This window comes from Paramisgurnus dabryanus, chromosome 8 (assembly GCF_030506205.2).
Source record: "Paramisgurnus dabryanus chromosome 8, PD_genome_1.1, whole genome shotgun sequence".
Taxonomy (NCBI): Eukaryota; Metazoa; Chordata; class Actinopteri; order Cypriniformes; family Cobitidae; genus Paramisgurnus; species Paramisgurnus dabryanus.
In genome coordinates, this window is record NC_133344.1 from 22,223,785 (window position 1) to 22,236,470 (window position 12,686).

Here is a 12,686-nt window from a genome sequence, read left to right on the forward strand (position 1 = left end):
AAAAACTGTTACATGTTGAGTTTAGTGTTAAGTGTATGGCTCTATTAAAGTCCATTAAAATGATAAAAATCCTGCAATGTTTTCCTCAAAAAACATAATTTCTTCTCGACTGAACAAAGAAAGACAAACATTTTGGATGACATGGTGGTGAGTAAATTATCTGCATTTTTCTTTTAAGAAAATTGACTATTCCTTTAAAAATACATCAAAATTACCTAAGAAAACAAGTCCAGTTTTTAGACAAACAATATCAAATTTAAATGAATTGGTGGATTAAACAAGCAAAAAAAAAATCTGCCAATGGGGTAAGCAAAAAAAAATCTTGAACTTTTTTCTTAAACACTTAATTCAAGAAAAATTCAAGAAAGATTTGCTTACACCATTGGCAGATTTTTTTGCTTGTTTTATCAACAAATACACTAAAATTTGATACATTTTGTCTAAAAACTAGGTACATTAAATAAAAGGTACACTGTTAACGATTTCCCTGTATTTTTACAGTACGGTACTGGCAGCACGGTTGCCAGTAAGTTACTGTATTTTGGTTTTACAGTACTGTACTGTAATACCATTTTACAGTACACAAACTAGTACTGTATAGTTACAAAGCAGTACTGTACTGTAATTTTACAATATTTTATTACAGTAGTCTATTTTTACAGTAATTTACTGTAATGTCTATATTGACCCATAAATACTATTTATTACTTATTACAGTTAATACAATAATATTATATAAAATAGCTAGAGATTTAGGTTTAAATCTATAGTTATTAATATGGTAAAAATGCTATCCTTGACATGACATAATGAATTAAAAGGCAATCCAAGCAATGTTTGTATCAAAATTTTATTTAAAAAACATTTAATCGAAACAAAACATATTTAAAACAAGATTTTAAACAATAATAAACATATAATCAAGTAACATAAAATAAAATCAACAAGTATAAACAAGTTTGGAGACCCCTGCTGTAACATATTTAACTCTGGCAAATAGAACACTGTTCCATAGTTTGAAGTTTTCAGTTTAAAGTCCATCATCGACTAAAAGGTAACATTTCACTGTGGTAAAAAGAACACTGGCCCATAGTTTTAAATATTCTACTTGAATTTCATTTAACACTAAAAATAAATGCATTAAACTGTGGCAGACAGACCACAGTGGCCTTTACTTTGAAGTCGTCCATTCGAACTCAATCAGGGACTGCATGAAGCTGTTCACATGGGGGTTAATGGCCACAGCTTTTCTCTGCACCAAGTTCCTTGTCTATTTGCTTGCTCCTTGTCTGGATGTGCACTTTTTCCCATCTTTGGAATTAATTCTATCCAGAAACCTGTTAGAAATATCATAAACATTAAGTCAACAAATATAAGATAGAAAAAGATTCTTAAAAAAACTAAACTCAGCCTTGAATTTACTCCTATTCTGAAACCTTTTGCTCTTATTCTACTGTTCCACACCTAATTACATTAAAATACAGAAGATTCACTTACCGCTGAACAAACTCTTTCCTCAATGGACAGCATCCACATGGATCATGTCATGATTGAATGTCCTGAACAGAAAGTACAATTGTTACTGATTTGGACACAACTTTTTATTCTGAAAACAAAATCTTTTGTCAATAAAGTCCAGGGACACCTCTGCTAAATAAATACAATTATTAAATTAAATTTCTTATAACCAAAGTCTGAATATTTCTGTTTGTATATTTCTACATGGCAAACTAAGACAATTGTGTACATGTTGTGTATGGTCGTGTTACAGTGTTGTGTGTGGGAATTGTGAATGAGTGTATACATGGGTATTTAAAGAAACTGTAGTGGTAAAGTGCAAACTTACCGAACAATGTGCTTGGTGTGTGTCTGGTGTCACCCGTTGTGCCTCCACATCTGCCTTAACTCCTGAAAAGTGCAATGACACTCATGTAAACTACAAATAAAAAGTGATCAGCACATTCCTGTGTACTTTTACATGTGACGTGAAAGCATTTAATATTGCAGTCAAAAAAATACATGACTTGTAACTGTACATCATGTACTTGCCTGGTGCCTTTAAAGATGATCCATCTTACCCAATCCGACTTACAAGCAATGGTAAGACTGTAAAAAAGACAAATGTTACAAAATCTGTTAGCCATAGAAATAAGTAGACATTGTGAAGGAAATGGTAAAAGAAAACTTAGTAACACTTTACTATAAGAGTTTATTCCTTAACATTTGGTAATGCCTTAGCTAATATGAACTAACAATGAACAATATATTTTACAACATTAATAATATTTGATAATGTTCATTGTGCAGAGACAAAGTGATTGATTTAAAAATGTATTAAGTGTTTAAATCTAATATCATGCTATGCTAACAAATAAAACATTACTGTAAGTGTTAAGTCAGTTGTAAAACAAATATATATATAGTTGTTATATTATATATAAATATCTAAATAATTCTTTTTTAATTATTATTCTATAACATCTTGTCTACAGAAAATCTCTGAAAATGTCTCGTTTACTGCAGAAAATAGCGATTTATAGTGACAAGGTAAAAAGACTGTCCCTTTAATGTTTTACCCGGACGGCTGCGGTGTAACACGCTATTTCACGCAAAGTTTTTTAACAAGTAAGTAGCTAGCTGCTCACTTTAAAGATAAACATGATCGCCTAAATCTGAGCAATCCTGGTTATGCCAGTTTCCTACACGATGTTATAATGGACTATTTTACATCCAGAGTTGAAGGATCAGATGACAGAGACAAGAAGACAAAGGTACGTAAATGCGGAGCCCGTTCTCTTTTCGTGCATTGATTTGATGTGTTTTGGAAACGTATATACAGCGTGTAATGCATCTGAAGTGGTGGAAACAATATGCCATAAAAATGTACTGGACAACTTACTGGGCGTGTAAAACGCTTAAGAGAAGATATTCTCTGCTTTTGCTGATATACCGTAACGTTAATATAATAACAACAACAATAAGCGCGGCAATCCCTTTCGTTCATCTGATATTAAGATGAGCCCAGGTCTGAATGATATTTGGTCGAAGTTAAAGCTGCGATGAGTTCGATGCATGTATCCAGTTAAATATGAGGTTTCTTGTTTTCACTTCTGTGGAGTAGTTCGGTAACTTACTATGCTGTGTACTGGGAGTCAAGTCCTATCTGTTTACAACCACGAGTCAGCCTTGCCAAACAGTCGAACTTAATACTTTTCTCTGACGCTAACTGAACGGATGAAACGCCGAGATAAACGACCGTTATGCTGGGACCGCAAGACCGCGGTGGCGGGTTGTCTTTGTCCATTTCGTTAAAAATAGTTTCATTGTCACCACACTTTCAACACAATATAAACTCACCAAACCGTCATAATTTAGTTAAAACAACCCTATATTCATTAAAAAAAGGTGTAAAGCGAGTTAAAGCAGCGGTAGACATCTGTGTGTAACGTTAGCTTACTTTCTGAGGGAGATTGAAACTTTGTTGGCGACCGTTTTTCTCTCTCATTGCACGTTTAAAACAATATTGTGACAAACTATTGACAACATTCTTAAACTAAAAATTAAGTTTTCATGAAACAGAAATATTTCAAACTTACCGAACTGACAGAAATCAATCGTCCTCCTTCAGCTGCAGCCAAGAGTTGTGCTCTCCCTCTGTCTGTGTGACTTGACGTTGGCGCACTTTCTCTGATTATTGCAAGTACACCTGGCACATTACAGCAATGGCTACAGCAAGGTTACATCAAGACCAAAATATACTGTAAAATTTTCCCGCTCAAACAAATTTACCCAGAATGCATTATGAACTGCAGTACTGTACTGTAATGTACACATACAGTATAGTACTGTGGATTTTTACAGTACAGTGCTGCTAAATCTACAGCGACATCTAACAGTGTAATTTTAATGTATTTTTAAGGTAATAAATGTCTTATTTTGCTCTTAGGTCGTTTTGCTCATCAAGAAAAAACATCTTGATTTAGGAAATTTTAAGATATTTGTACTGAAAACAAGACAAAAAATCCTAGTTAAGAAAGTAATTTTTGCAGTGTATCTTGAATTTCTTCTGAATCAATCCTGTAACCTTGGCTTTAACGGTGCAAAGATACATTAAAACTGAAACTAAAACTGGGAATGCCTGAGATATATTCAGTTGCCAAACAATCATGTATATTTAATTAAGGTCTTAATAATTGTCACCGAGCACGAGTTAACTTTTAATAAAACATGGCTTAGAAAGATCATTTCCTTCTGTTGAATCATATTGTAAGAGACCGAAAAGGTAATTTTTAAACAAACTGCATAATTAACTTATCCTATAATCAGATAATTGGTCACTTAATAAAATAAGCATTTGTTAGCTTTATAAATGTCAATTAACACCAGGAGCAGCTGGGCCTTTTAAAGTTTATTGTTGATGGCAGGAATGTAACTGCCGTCTTCCTGGAGAGGCTTGAAATTCACAGGGAGCGTTTCAGAATTTTTGTGGCTCAGCATGTGCTTGTTTATAATGCGATATCTCCGGATATACGAGATGGGACTGATAAGATAAGGCAAATTCTTTTAACACGATTTTTCATGCAATTTACGAACTGTATTCAATTTAGATCTTGAGATAATGTGCCTTCTATTTATTTATTTAAAATAGAGTCATTTGAAATGCAAGTATTTATATCATTGTGTAAGCTATCTTACACGTGTCATACGTTTTGTAGAATGCACCTTGATCTGGCCCTGAACTAAGCATTGTGTTTGATTAAATGTGAGCATTTAGAAGAGGAATTTGTCACAGATTTGGTCACACAGTAATGCAATCGATTGGGTAATTTACTCTCTAGGTCAGAAGTGTTTGTATTGGCAATAGTGAGAGCTCTGTTTTCATCTCCACGGACTTGGCCTGGCTGATGCCGGCCCACCATGAAACGCTCATCTGTGTGCCAGACAGCGCATTTTGTGCACATTACTTGCCGTAAAAGTTTATAACCACAGTCTTGCTGGCAAAACCAAATGAATTATATGTTCCGCACCTGGAGACATTGTGTTTTGTGTCCCATCGCAGAGGAAATCAATGACAGTGAACTAATGTTGACTTTGAAAATGAAGCTCTGTTTGTGGCTTAAGGTGGTTTAGGAGGTCCTTTATGCTGTAGATGTGGTACATTGTGTTTGAAGTGTGTATGTTTGTTGCTGTGTATCTGCCAGCCCTTCCTTCCTGCACATAGTATAGCTGAAGTAATGAAGAATTCCAGCTGCCAAGCAGAGCCGCACCGCTTGGACAGTGGGCATTTTTCATCCTGTAATGTGTGCATGGGTCATTAATTGCGGCTTGCCATGGGTCCAGCGGGCTTGTCATTTGGGTATACCACACCTATACATCTGCTCTCACCCTACCCCATCTCTGCACACCTCCCCTGGGTCTGTCCGTACTCCTCTGTGGCATGCATCTCCTCTGAGATCCCTGCAGAAACAGTTTGACCCATTTTCTCAAATAAAACCAATTTGAATTTAAATTTGAGCTGTAATTAAATGAAAACCACATTGGGATGTTTTTCCCTTTTTATTTATGTGAAACTTAAGGGGCAGTTCACCCCAAAAAAGAGAAAACTTGGGCATTATTTACTTACATTCATGTTAACCTGTGGAACGAAAAATAAATTTTGTAAACATTATAAAATGCAAGTATTATAAACATACACTCTGCTGCACTTTAACTCATTCCCCGCAAGCCATTTTTTGAAAAGTTTCCCGCCAGCATTTTTGGTGACTTTCACAAAAGTTTCACAAAATGCTTTCCAGGAAAATGTTCTTTTAAAACTATATAAACCTACAAATATATCAAATAAAAGAACAGACCCTCAAACAAACAATAAACAAACAAAACGGAAAAAAAAGTTTCATCCATTTTTTTTTATTTTTTTTTTAAATATGGGTATTTTTCTATCAAAAAGCTGAAATAATTGAATTTTTAAGAAGGAATTTGGTTAGAGATCAGATTCAGAACGATTGTCAAAACATACACAGAGTTTAAAATTAGTAAATAACGTTTTGGTTTCAGTTTTTTCACAAATTGGGTAAGTAGATAATCTAGTCGATAATCGGAGTATTGTAGATTAACATAAAATTCAGGATAACAGTTTTTTATGCAAATGTTTTTTTCTTAATTGACGAGATAACTCGTCAATGGCGGCGAAAGAGTTATGCTGGGTTGTTTCAACCCAAAATGCTTTGTTATTTTGACCCATTATGGGGTAAATATAAAAAATTTCTGGGTTAATTTAACCCAGGATTTGTCCCTTTTTGACCCAACTCTGGGTTGAAAATAATTAACATTTTAAGTGTGTCATACTGTATATATAGACAAACTCAACCAGTATTAACCTATGTTTGGTTGTTTTAACCTATTTTAGATTAATTTAGAACAACTGTTGGGTTTTTCCATGTTTTACCCAACCTAGGTTGAAAAACAGCATTTTATCAGCGTACTATAAAATACAAATATTCCATATGACTCTATGTAGTATATCCCAATTTTTCTTACATGGTATGATAGCTTTGTGAAAGTCACATGGGTTCCAAAAGACATACTAAGAGAGAAAAGGTGACAGAAATTTCCTTTTTGGGGGTGAACTATACTTTTAAATCTAAAGTCACTTCAAAGGGTCAGTTCTCTGGATGAATGTGTTATAAGGAATAGCCCACGGCAGCCCTAAGGCTTATGTTGCTTGCCCGAGGCGGGCTGCTTTCCCGCCTTTATTAGTGTGCCATATTGATTGGGGTTTGTATGTGTGTGCGTACGTGTAGATGTAGGTGGGAGACGCTGCAAAGAGTGGCTGCTGTCCTCCATCTTGGCTCTGAATGAGACCCCACAGCAGGAGGGGAGGAGTCTCTATTGGTGCGATGTGTTTTGTCAGAAGCATCTGTTTGGTCACAGGACGTGGCATAATCCTCGACCTTGAGCGCACCAGCCGAGACTGAGCATAGTGCTCAGCTGTGGCCCTGCGTGGGCCCATTAACACCTCTCACACACAGGCTCAGGTCCTGCGCTGACATCAGAGCCTGCACACCTCTCTACACAGCACCACAGGCCTCTGCAATTTTTAGACCACAGTTTGGCAGTGCTGCTGATTTTTTGCTTTGGCTTTATATTAACTCTGCAGTTTTGATTGTCTGGTAGGTTTGGTGAAAAATGGGAAAGCGGTTTACCTGCGTTATGGAACAAAAGTGTTATTGAAATATAAATAAAATGTGTTAAACATTTATACCATAAAAGTGTTAAATTTTCATATTAATATTGTGCCTGGGACACACTGGAATGATTTTTACATCTTAAACAATTTAAAACCCATGGGAGACCACAGATATAGGGACAGGGTCAAACACACACTGGATGATTCAAAGGTTTCAAAGAGATGCAAGATCTCACAGAAATGCAAGATCAAACGTGACTTGAGAAAAACTAAATGTTGTGGTAGTTCCTGCATGACACATTATGAAAGCACTTGTACTGTTGCCATAGTTGTACAAGTCGATATTCCTTCTTAATAGGGGAGAGCGGGGCACAACCTAACGCTTTTTGGTTTTGGCTCACTTATTTAAAAAAAAAATAGTTTGATTAATTATATTTTTACACAACCAGCACATCCCTGCAACAAATGAACATTTGAAGTTTGTTTCTATTACTTACCATTCTTTGACAATTACACCAAAAGTGACACAAGTGCAAATGTTACAACTTACCCCGTAGGTGGGGTTAATTGTAACACTTGCTAAAAATGAAGTTTGCAGGCAAATATTTCAATACTATTTTGTCTATATACTTGAAATCAATATTGTTTATATATTTGTCTATAATAGTATCTACACTCATCCCTCAGTATTTATCCCTTATTTAACCATAGTTCCATTATAAATTGATATAAATGTCTAAATATGTGAGAAAAAGCAGCACAATTATGACAAAAAATATTATATCTGACCCAGTCTGTAGAACCATACTAAATTCTCAAAATCAAATTCTAAGATAATGATTATTATCATATTATTTTAATCTTTGATCAATATTGAAGATATGAACAAAAATACAATTTGTCACACAATTTTTGATAAAACAGGCACATTTATTTTGTTGGCAGCCAGCAATCATTCGTGTGTAGCCTATTTAAAACAACCGCAAGAATTACGCTAACGTTAGCTGTTTTCATATTGTTATTGTTAAGAAGTTAGTTGTAACACAGCGTTACAATTAACCCCGCTGGGTCAAAATATTTTCAAGCCTAACAAAAAAGTTGCTAAGAGCTGACATATTTCAAAACTATGCTATGTTTTAGTCAACAAGACACTGATTAATATGACATAGCATTGGATCTGGTATCTTACACACCCAACTTAGAAAAAAAACATGATGAAAAAGTTTACTTACATGCCACCAAAACACTCTTTCATCAATACTGTACCTATATGGAAAAACATTATACATTTCCATAAATTTGCGGGAGACCGTCTTTTGGCAGTGTGAAAAAAATACGGAAAAAACTGTGCAACAATGTAAACGGTCCGTGTTACAACTAACCCTGCGTTAGTTTTTGCCCCGCGCACCCCTACTCCTCATTCATGTCATGTTTTTTGGGGTCTTTTTTCTATAAAAGCATGCAACATCCACAAACACACAACATACAACACATCAAATATTTTTTTTAACACTTCCGAGGGTGCACATCGGGCTTAAAATCTTTAGCTTTATCTAACTTTCCCTCTCTTCTTTATCTGGCTTCTAGTTTGTTGTGCGTTCATGCGTTTTGTGGGAGGCATTGCTTTGGATGGTATATTGCAGGGAGGGTGGAATCATATGCCTTCAATGCTATCAAGCTAAAGTTAGCATTTTCCAAATGACTGACTCCACCTTTAAGTTTTAAGGAATATGCAAAAATGCTATTTTTATGCAAATACTTTGTAGACTCGTTTAACCATGCAGCATGTGGTAAATTTATCCAGTGTATAATTTGATTTCTGTATTCTTCATATCTAATTTACAGTGATTAAAATTTACAGTGATTTACAACTGGAGAGGTAATGTGCCGAATAAAGGGGGGCTGTAATTACTCTGTGGTTAGTTTTACTGTAAGAGAGGCTTCCACACCAAAACTCCCACTCCACCATTAAAGTTCAAACATCCTTTTCCTAATTTTCTCCAGTAAGAATCAAACAGGCATTTGGCTTAAATGATAATTTTGAGAATAAAACACACATAAGATGCCTCTCTCAGGCCCTGCGAGCTGTGCCGTGTGGGTATGGCGGGTAAGGGGAGCGGTAATCTGTGTTTCCGCGGGTGGGTGATTATAGGAGGAGACGGCAGTGCTTAGATCACCGTTAAGGGAGGTGCGGTGAACATCTGCACAGCTATCTTCTCGAGGTCATCTCACTCCAACTCAACGAGCCCATCCCCACTGTGGCCAATTAAACAAATTGCCGCAAAAAGAGCATTTTATTAGTATTTACCCGTTGCTCTCAGTCCATCGCCATAAATTCTCCTCGAGGCGCGCTGGAAAACAAATTGGCACATTAACTTGTGAATGGCTAAAGAGGCACTCTGGCTGCCCCTCAGGGGCTGCTGGGTATCAAAGTGTCTGCCGTTCTGAGCAATCTGTCTGCTTTATCATTCAGCGTGACAGTGGGGCTGAGAGAGCCAGGCCTGCCGCAGGGGCTGTGCATGAGGTAGAGCATTAGCTCGCTTTCCCTTGGCAGGACCAAGCTGTTTGCCATTGTATCCTGTCTATTTATCTGTTATTACATTGGAATTGGCAGATCAAATGCAGGGGGTCCTTCTGCCACAACTACGTTGGCTCTGTTTCTATTTCTCTTTTTCCTTCTCTGTCGTGCGCTTCTGTTTTGCTGTCGTTTTCGGTCTCCTTCTCAACCTCACTTCTTCTGCTTGCATCATTCAGCACCAGCTGGCTCTCTCCCTCCCTCCCTATCTCTCTCTCTCTCCCTCTCCAAAGCCCTTTACTCCTTTTCCTCTTTCCTCCCTTCTCTTCCCATGCATGGCCATTGGAGTTTGTGCCTTTATAAATGAACGAATGAGAGGGGTCTCATATCTCCTGGCTAATGGGAAATGTTGTGTTTTGGCTGCTGTAGTCGTGTCCTATTCTACAGGGGAATCAGTTGGATTGCTTTGGTGGGGCTTTCCAAGTTTTAATGAGGATTACCATGTTTGTGTTTGTATGTGTGTCATAATAATCCTTTTAATAATAAGTCATTTCAAAGAGCAATAAATAGGCTTGTCCTGGGCAACCCCGCAAGCATAGCTCTGATAGGTGGTTTCTTATGGCACACATGAATTGCTATACATAACAAACATATGAGCGGTCATGCTTGTGAATAATGCTAGAACACAAAGTGTCTTTAATCTGCAAATACTGACAAACTGCGCTATAACAGCACCACATATTATGTATATCAGCACATGTGAAAGTTCTATTGACCAATAAGCGTTCGGGACCAGTACTTGAAGGTAAGACACATTTTATTGCTATTTCTGCTAAATATAACCCATAAATGACACATTAGGCCTGCACTTAATTCTGTATTTTATTAAATGCAAACTACATACAGATTATGCCATTAAAATAGTAATGCATTACAACCATGCAAGAATACCTTAAACACCTAAAATAACTTATTAACAGTAAAATTTAATGAGGGGTGACAATAGCTGTTTACTACGATTACTACATTTTGTAAAAAAAGAGACAATGCAGCCTGGACTCAGACCAGTGATGCTGAACTGCTCTTACTTCTTATTATGTTTTTCTCACTCTGTTTTGTTGTCTGTCTTTCAGTTCATCTCTGCAATACGGCCGCCTGCTCTGCCAGCCCTGCTGGCCCATCAAAGGGTGATTTTCCACGCTGGCAGGCCGGGAGACTGAGTGCTGAAAGAGAGAAAGTCCTATGCCTTAGCCAGGGACAGGTGGGAGGCGGGGCCCTGGCCATCGATGTGCCAAGGTCTCAACTCGGGACAGTGAGTGAGATCTGGGCACGGGCCAGTCAGTCACTGGACTGAAAATAGTCATGCCCTAACACCCTGATTGTGCCGGCCGAGTAGACAAGGCCAGATACAGTTCTGTATAGCCAGTGTTGTTTGGCTGGGACTGTATGGTTGTACAGTACAGGATGTTGGAAACAATGCATTAACATTTATGTATTTAGCAAAACACTTAAAAGCAAAGCATATTATTGTTGAGGAATAGGGATAGTTCACCCAAAAATGAAAATTCTGCCATCATTTATTCATTTTTATGAATAATTGTATGATCTTTTTTTAAAGAAGATACTTAAAAATGATGGTTAGCACACAGTTGATGGTATCATTGATTTCCATACAGTATTATTTGTTTTTCCTACTATGGAAGTCAATAGGTACTGTTAACTGTGTGATTATACCATTATTTATCAAAATGTTTTATTTTGTGCTCAACATAATAAAGAAACTCATACAGGTTTAGAACAACTTAAGAGAAGTGCTGGTAATGCAAAGTTTCAGTCACAACTAGGTTCATGTAAAAAGCCAGGATGAAGGAGATTAGAAAAGAGACATAGTGTCAAATGAGTTTATGATATACATGGGTGTAACAGGGCTTTTTCATGTAGATAATGTAGCCTATATAAAGTCTCAGTATACAAAGTGCTGTGTTGTAAATATTAAAAGCTGTTTTTTTCAGTAACCATATGACATGAAGTATTACATCACTGTTTTTAGATCATATTGTCTGTGCACGCAGATTTGTAGCCATGCAAGGTGAATAATTCAACATGCTTTCATAATTCTTATATACTGTAGCATTACATTACATTTACATTTGCATTTGGCAGATGCTTTTATCCAGAGCGACTTACGGTGCATTTCAAGGTGTACATTTGAATAAGTATGTGAGTTCCCTGGGATCAAACCCATGACATTTTGCGCTGCTAACACAATGCTTTACCAAGTGAGCTATTGAAATATGACATTGGGTGGTCCACTTAATTGTAGTGACTTGGTTCATTCACACAGTTAATGCAAATCAGGCAGTTCACAGAAACAGTTTGCAAGTTCATTCATTCAAGTCCCTGTGTAGAAATGCCTGCAGTTTGTTTCTTTTAGCTACAATACACATAACTTACATGGTGCTGTTCATCATTATTTCTAAATCCTCATTGTTTTTGTCACATGATCAGCCAAAATAGCGATATATTAAAGGGATAGTTCATAATTTACTCATCCTCATATTGTTCTAAACCTGTATGAATTTCTTTTTTCTGATTAACACAAAATAAGATATTTTGAGAAATGATGGTTAACACACAGCAGATAGTGACCATAGACTTCCATAGTAGGAAAAAATATTTTGGAATTATTGTGATAAATGATGAAGAAAATATTTTGATGAATGAGGGTAAGCACACAGTTGACGGTACCCATTAAATTCCATTATATTTTTTTTATTCCTACTATGGAAGTCTATGGTCACTTACTGCTGTGCGTTTACCATCATTTCTCAAAATATCTTCTTTTGTGTTCATCAGAAAAAAGAAATTCATACAGGTTTACAACAACATGAGGATGAGTAAATGATGACAGAATTTTCATTTTAAGGTGAACTATCCCTATAAGTATTATATTTAAAAAGGCACTTAAAGCCCTTAAAGTCTCCC

General features: G+C 36.3%; 1 long non-coding RNA gene across 2 annotated transcripts; it reads right to left on the reverse strand.

The window, feature by feature from the left end:
• Nucleotides 1-836: 836 nt before the first annotated feature.
• On the reverse strand, nt 837-3,858 carry LOC135770452 (uncharacterized). Of its 2 annotated transcripts, XR_010542631.2 has the most exons (4): nt 2,050-2,394; nt 1,847-1,908; nt 1,498-1,559; nt 837-1,337 (listed from the first exon to the last, which is right to left on the reverse strand). It is a non-coding gene; the product is annotated as an uncharacterized lncRNA (long non-coding RNA). The 2 variants fall into 2 exon arrangements; XR_012337161.1 differs by lacking the exon at nt 837-1,337 and adding an exon at nt 3,597-3,858 and having other exon boundaries at nt 1,346-1,908; nt 2,050-2,106.
• Nucleotides 3,859-12,686: the final 8,828 nt, after the last annotated feature.